This window comes from Dryas octopetala, chromosome 4 (genome assembly GCF_963921425.1).
Source record: "Dryas octopetala chromosome 4, drDryOcto1.1, whole genome shotgun sequence".
Taxonomy (NCBI): Eukaryota; Viridiplantae; Streptophyta; class Magnoliopsida; order Rosales; family Rosaceae; genus Dryas; species Dryas octopetala.
The window spans coordinates 948,806-956,671 of record NC_141369.1 but is presented as its reverse complement, the minus strand read 5'-3'; the positions used below and the strand labels follow the sequence as shown (position 1 = coordinate 956,671).

At 36.3% G+C, this 7,866-nt stretch overlaps 1 pseudogene across 1 annotated transcript; it reads right to left on the bottom strand.

The window, feature by feature from the left end:
* Positions 1 to 1,736: 1,736 nt before the first annotated feature.
* On the bottom strand, positions 1,737 to 5,839 carry LOC147285975 (disease resistance protein RPV1-like; annotated as a pseudogene). The gene is made up of 5 exons (XR_015121602.1): positions 5,350 to 5,839; positions 4,007 to 5,108; positions 3,474 to 3,905; positions 2,505 to 3,401; positions 1,737 to 2,412 (listed from the first exon to the last, which is right to left on the bottom strand). The product of XR_015121602.1 is annotated as a disease resistance protein RPV1-like (transcript).
* Between the last annotated feature and the right edge of the window lie 2,027 nt (positions 5,840 to 7,866).

The following is a 7,866-nucleotide window of genomic DNA, read 5'->3' as shown; positions in this document are numbered from 1 at the left end:
CAATACTCTTAGCACTTGTGTTCTATTTGTGTTCTTCCAAGCAGCCATGGCGGCCTTAGATTTTTGTTTTTATTTTTGTTTTTTTGTGTTAGTATGCCCTTCTTAGTAAATTTATAAAAGAGGAAAATTATAATTAAAATTTTTTAAAAAGAGAGGTGGGGAAATAAGACATGTGAGTGGGAATAACACCTCTATTTTTATTAAGAGATTCCTTGTGGGGTTTACTTTATATTGTATTTCAAAGATCTGAGTCATTTATTTTTTAGTTATCTATTCTCATCTTTGTCAAAAATAAAGCAAATCGAAAATCATTAAAATATCTTATTTCGATCAGATAGATAGACGAATAAAATATTTTCAATAAATACTTGAATGGTTAGATGATTTTCGATTTAACTAGTTTTTTGCATGGATGATTCTTCAATGGGAACTTGAGAAATAGATGCTCCAATCATCAAAATACAACGTCAAATGAGTCCCACAAGAAATTATTTAAATAAGCTTAATGGAAGGGCCCTCTGTGCATGTGTCTCTTGTTATATGTATGTGTGCGCCTGTGTGCTAATTGTACACATTGCTTTGGTCTTGAGAAAAAAAAAAGGTTAAAATTCCAAACTTTCCTAATAGGACTATTTCAATCCAAATTAAAATAAAATTTGAATTACTTAAATATAAAATTACATTTAATTCAATAAAACATTTCAATATTACATAATAGTCAATGTGGATTTTCTTTTCCCATAAAGGTTAATGAGTTTTGAAATTTTATTACACTTTAGTCACTAAGCCTAATCTACTTGCTCATATCATATATTTTGGTGCGTTGGAAAATAACAATTTGCCCATTCCATTTTTCTCATTACTTATGAGTGTAAAACTACGACATTGCTCTTAATTTGGTTTAGGGTATAGAAATGAGATTTAGGGTATATAAATAGGGTTTAGGGTTTAGAAATGGGGTTTGGGGTTTAGAATTAGGGTTCGGGAGCTTATGGCTTAGGGTTTAGCTCCCGGGTTTTGGGCAATCCCAAAACCTGGAAGTTAAACCTAAGACGTTTTATTGCGTAGCAATCAAACACAAACCTAATACAAATCTTAATATGCATAATAATGTATGTTTATATTATTGGTCTATTGTAATTTATTATATTTTTTTCATTTTGATCAATAGTGACTAATTAAAGTGGAATTATAGAAAAATGCATTGATGAATTTGTAATTTTGAAAATTTTAATTGATTTATTTGTAACTTGTAAGTGACCCTTACTTAAATAGGGTCAAATACACAAGAATAAAATACTAGCAAATTATTTAGTGAACAAATTTAATGACTCTAATGGTCTTGTATAAATATATAGATCCTTTGTCATATTATAAAATATTTTACAGAAATTAAGTGAAATGTAATTGCAAAAAAATATAATTCTTTGATATGTGTCTTGAAATAAATGTTTAGTTGTTGAATTTTGTTTACCATGGAAGATAAACTGATATATGGGTTATACGTCAAAGAAAAATATTATGTACGTAGAAGCAAATTGTAGAGGATCAGAGACAAAAACTTTGAAGCGTGTGCCTTGGCTTAAGACATTAAGTGCCGCTGAGTTATTTCGTAAATTGATCAAGGAAGGTTGGATGGCCAAAGTTATTTCGCAAATGGTAAATTAATCGCAATCTATTTTAGCATTATTAAAAAAAAAAAAAAAAAAGAATATGTTCTTAAATAAGAGGAACCATGAACAACATATTAAAAATAAAGAACTAACATACTACCAGTTATTACTTATACATTTATTTATTTATTTTATCTGAATCATCTAATTTGTATGTAAAACTTAATTAGTTGTGCATAAGCGTGTGCCAATGAACTAGTGTTTAATAATGTGAAGCAGTTTAAAGTTATTTCTTGATTTGTTTTTCTAGATTGTCATACGTAATTACATAGAATGTAGTGGCCTTGATAAATATTTGAAGCTGACAGTGTAACTGACATATCTTCATCACCGTCGACGTTGTGCCTCCAATAAGCTCATCCACAAGATGGATTCCAAACTCCTTCATTTTGGAACCTGCAATTAATGAAACAAGTAATTTGTCTCCAAACCTCCAACGGCTTAGCCATAGAAATGTACGGTATGTACCTAAGACAGTATGCTCTTCGGAACAAGCCCATGTGATTGGCAAGTAGGTCCACGTAAGACCCTTGCTATCATTACTGACTTGAAGCTGTACATATCCTTTTCGTGGCAGTGAATAAACAACACATACATTTAAGCCTCGGATCTTGAGATTATGGGGGTGTGAAGGTAGAGTAATAGACAACTCAGAGTCACCCTTGCTCCTGTACATGTACCATTCTGGGATGTTGTGTCCAGGAAGGAAAATGCTAAATATGCCAGGTTCATACACTCCCTGCAGTTTCATGCACATCACTTATAGCTTATATATATTATGGTAAGCTATACAAATCATAATAATAAAAACTTGAGAGATAGAGAGAGAACCTGGAGAGGACCCTTCGTGGTTGTATATGCGACATGGTTGTACATTTCGACCTCATCAGTGCACCCAATGGATTCCAAATTGAACAAGCCCATTTCTTTGATCATTTCTATGTCAACACTTCTCAACGGTTTTATATTGAACCTGCTTTGAACTTCAACTAATCTCTTGCATCTCCAAAAATTAAGTGATGATAAGGCCCAACACTCATTTGGTAAATTGCCTACTATTTTCAATGATGTGCAATTTTCTGCTTCCAATTTCTCTAAACTTGGTGGGAGGTCTGGAATCATTACGAGGGTTCTGCAATTGTTTACCACAAGACTCTGGAACATAATAAGATCCTTCATGTTTTCTGGTAGTCTCATCATTGGGTTTCCACTTAGATCCAAATGCTTTAACGAGGATAGACCACAAATATGACTGGGAATCTCTGATAGATTACAGTCATCAAGTCTTAACTTTCCCAAAAAATGTGGCAAATTTGCCAATGAGAAATTTCTAAGCTCAAGATTTTTTCTTGGCGATACCATGGACCAGACTGATTGCCATGACTTACTCAAAAACAGAGGAACTATCTTCATATCACTAGATGTACATTGTGGCTGATTTCTAGCAGTCGTATTGACTTGAAAGCTGAGCTTTGAGCAACCAGAGAGAATAAGCTCCTTAAGACATTCCAACATAGCAATACTTCTTGGAAGTTTTATGAGATTTTTGCAGCCTTTAAGATTCAAGGACACAAGTTTCTTTAGCTTTCCAATGGATTCATCAACCTCAGCTAAATTTATACAATATTTAAGAACTAATCTCTCAAGCCTAGGCAGGCCTGACAAGTTAGAGGTTGTGATAAGGCTGTGTGAATGACTGAGATTAAGGTTCTTTAGACTTGGAAGAAACTGTTTAAAAGAGAAATAATTAGTATAATTAGAGAGAGAGAGAGAGAGAGAGAGAAGAGTTAGAATTAGTACCTTGGTTCCCTTCCAGACGTGTTCCAGGCAGCTATTCTGCAACTCAAGACCAACTAGTTTTTCCAAATTAAAATTGGTTGGTACTGATTGTGAATGGAATCCTTGCCAAGACAACCATACTAAATGTTTTGGAAAATCTTCATAGCTTCCACTGATTTTTACATTATTGAGCAGGAGAATTTCAAGATTGTGCATCCTTCTAAATGCCTCTGTACTGAAGTCCACCTCATTTGATGCAAGACCTGAATTGGTTGAGGAAAAATTAATTGATTTCCAGGAGAAGAAATCAAGCCTGCATCGCCTTAAAGAATTTTCACCAGAATCTTCAACATGGTATCGTTTTTTGTTACATCTACCAAATATTGACTCAGTAGACTCATCTTCCATCAACAAAGGAACATTGAGCATGAAGCCCTTAATAGTTTTAGTACCCTGCCAACACATGAGAGCACTGGGTTAGTAATAAGTTATAAAAAATGCATAACACAAAAACCAATTAATAGACAAACATAAGGAGTATATTTGTTTCTTACGGTTAACTTTCTCAAAACATTAGACGCTTCTTTATGATGCCACACCCTACTACGTTTTCCAGGGTCAAATGATTCCTCACGAATAATTCCCCTTCCCATATCTCTAAGTAATTGATGCATGACCAACTTATTCTTATAACTGATTTGCACTAGACATCTATCAACTAGATTTTGAATTCCAATCCTTGTGTGAAAATCTAAGTTGTCCAGTATTGTAATTGTATAATCCTTCTTCCTTCCTATGAAGAAACAAGCTATGTGAAGGAATAAATCTTTGTCATGATCATCTTGTAGACAATCATAGCTTGTTCTAAGAACTTTTTGAATTTCTCCATGAGGAATCACTTCTAACTTCTTCAATTGATCTTCCCATACATCTGCACCTTTTCCAGATAGAAAAGATCCCAGAAGTTCAAGAGCTAATGGCAGCCCATCACAGTGTTGTACTACAGATCTTGAAAGCTCCATGTAGCTTTCAATAGGATGGGTTTGTCTGAAGGTATGCCAACTGAAAAGCTCAAGTGATTGATATTTATCCAATCCTTGAACCTTAAACATTTCGCAAGTTTCACTAGAATTTAACAAATTTTCACGTCTAGTTGTAATGATAATTTTACTTCCTGGGTGCAGCCAGTTCCGCATTCGAAGAATTGCATTGAATTGGTCTGAGTGGTCTACATCATCAACAACAATAAGAAGTCTTTTGCCATATACAGCAGATTCGATCTTTTTCATTCCTTCATCTGTGCTGTATATTTCCCTTGCTTTCCCCTTTTGGATATCTGAAAGAAGTTGTCTTTGCAAGCGAATCAAATCACTGGGTTTTCCAGATGTTTCTCTATTAATATCTGCAAGAAAGCTGCTGCCTTGAAATCTATTGAAGTTTTGGTTATAAGCAGCTTTGGCAATGGTGGTCTTGCCAATTCCGCCCATCCCACAGATCACAGCTACACCAACATCATTCGATCCATCTTTCAACCACATGTTTATGCCTTTCACACGATCATCCATTCCGACCACAAAGGGTGCAACATATAATACTTTGTGATCCAGTTTATTTCCAACCTCCTCAACAAGATCTTGAATAAATTGCCCCTCGTACCTATAAATATATTACTGATATCATCATATATAGAAAAAAACAAATTTAACTTCTGTATAGAAGGGTACAATTGATGATAATATCAAGTTGACATGAATGATTATACCCACTTGCTAATATTGAGTATATATATGATATGAACAAATGAATCTTAAATTTAAATAGAATGTTGTCCAAATAAAGAAGATTGAACCAAATTCCAACATTTAAAGTGAGAAGCTTTTGGGAGTGAAATTATTACCCATCTCCTAAAACCATCCCGCCCAGATCTGCAACACTTCTAAGAGCTCTTCTCCAATCTTCCACCTTGTCCATCTCCTCCTTGAAGCGCTGTTCATGTCTACCAAATGCATCTGCAAAACTCCCAGTTTGCTTCCGGACATGGGATGGATCCACATGATAGAAAACTGGCACGACCATGTGGCCATCAGTTGTTCTGCGTTTCATGATCGTCGCAAGTTCATCCAAGCACCATGTTGATGAAGCGTAGTCCTTGGAAAAGACAATAATGGAAACTCGTGACTCTTGTATGGCTTTCTGCAGCTCAGCCTTGATTTCTGCTCCTCTCTCAATTTCATCATCATCTCTAAAGGTGTGGATTCCTGCCCCCTCCAAAGCTCTGTAGAGATGATCAGTAAAACCCTTGCGTGTGTCTTCGCCTCTGAAACTCAAGAACGCATGATATCTACACCTGTTTGAGGAGGAAGCATCCATTTGTGTTTGTGTTTGTAAATGCAGAGTTTATTGAAATGTATATGCAGTTTGGATCAAATATATCTCATCCAACTCTGAAGGCATTGTATGCCTGCAGTCATTATAGAATTTCCGTTCCTTCTAGGTGCATGAATGGCCTTAAGCGCTTCTGCGTCAGGTTCAAGGTTGGATCCGTAATTTCTTCTGGTCGAGGGATCCCAATTCGATCTAAGGGTGTTGTTGTTCTTGCTTGAGTACTTGTTGCTTCCAAAGGAGGAGGGTGGTCTTGGACTTAGAGATTTTTGTGCATTAATTTAATCTCTCTCTTTTGATGAAACGTGGTTGGGAGGTTCTTTCATCCTCTTCTCCAGACTCTATTTCTCTGCGCTCTCGCTTCTTTTTAACGAGGTTCTCTCTTGGTTCTTCGTATAAGAAGTCTTCTGTGTGGATTGGTCTCAAGAAGGTATTTCTTGATCTTTTCTCTCAGATTGGTCTCAAGAAGGTAATTCCTCAGTCTCCTTTTGGACGGATAATTGGCTAGCTAGGTGAGCCTTTATTCCATACTCTTAATATTCTTGATGATGTTGCTTCGTCCTTTCAAGCTAAGGTGTGTGATTTCATTAATGAGAGCTCTTGGGTTTTTCCTGATAATTTTGTTTCAGCTTATCCTGCTTTGGCTGCTTCCACTCACGCCAATCGTTTGTCGTTGAATGTTTGTGATGATTCTTTAGTTTGGACCTAGGAAGCACCGATACGCAAGATTGTTGAGGTATGTCGTATCGGTGTCGAGGATAGCACCGATACGCACTAGATACGGGGATACGCGTATCCAAAGCATCCTAGACGTATCTGTTGACTTTGACTACCCGATACGGCTGCGATACTTCAGTGATACTTTAACAATACGGTCAAGATACGGTCTAGATACGTATGGGGTATTTTTTCAAGTTTTTTGTAAAAATGAGGGGTCTAATAGCAATTTTAAAAAGTTGGCAAATTAGAGCCCTAACTATTCAACGCAGCCATCACTATTCATGCGCGAAACAGAATCGAGAAACCTGTTTTCGAGCAGCCATCGTCGTCGAGCAACCATTGCGGTCGAGCAGAGCAGCCAGCCAGCCATCTTCGTTGAGCAGAGCAGCCATCGCCGTCGAGAAGAGATCGCAGTCGAGCAGAGCAGCCATCTTCGTCGAGTAGAGCAGCCCTCGCTGTCGAGCAGAGATCGCCGTCGAGCAGAGCAGGCTGAGCAGCCATCGTCGTCAAGGTTAGCTTTGGCTCTGACGCTGTGTTTGTTTTCTCTGAATTTCTGGTCTGGTACTCTGGTCTGATGGTCTCAATTCGGCAGTATAATTTTGGGAAAAAAGTGGGGAGTTCGGCAGTATATGTATAACTTTTGTAACTTGTTTTATTTTATAATTCAGAAAAGTGAAATCATGAATAGTATTGGGTTTGGGTTTATTTGTTTTGAGCAGTAATCAATTAATCATGAATAGTATTGGGTAGTTTGTTACTGTTTTTTTTTTTTTATAATTATGAAATCTGATGAATAGTATTGGGTTGGGTTTGTCACTGTTTTTTCTGAAATATGAATAGTAAATAATATTTTATGAATTATGGTGTGTTTTATTTGGTATATTTAGATGATATGTGATTTTTTTTTAAGTTTAAATATATATATAATTTTAATATCCGTATCCGAGCCGTATCGGTGTTCTTATTTTTTGGAAATTTGCCGTATTGCGTATCGGTGTCGTGTCACGTATCGGTGCCGTACCCGTATCAGTGCTTCCTAGGTTTGGACTGGTTGATCATTTTTTTTTTTTTTTTGTCATCTCTGGCGCTGGTTGATTTGTCTTTTTGATAAATCATTTGTTCCTTTTGTGTCGTTGGAGTCTTTTTTTTTTTTTTTTTTTTTAATGGTTCCTTTGTGGACTCTTTATCATCTTCTGCTCGGCGCCTTTGGTTCTTAGTGGTATGTCATGTTTTCTGAGCTGTGTGGTTTCTTTGCTATTACGCTTGGTTTAACAGCTTGCTTCCTTGTTTGCCCCGTGCAAAATTGTGGTTG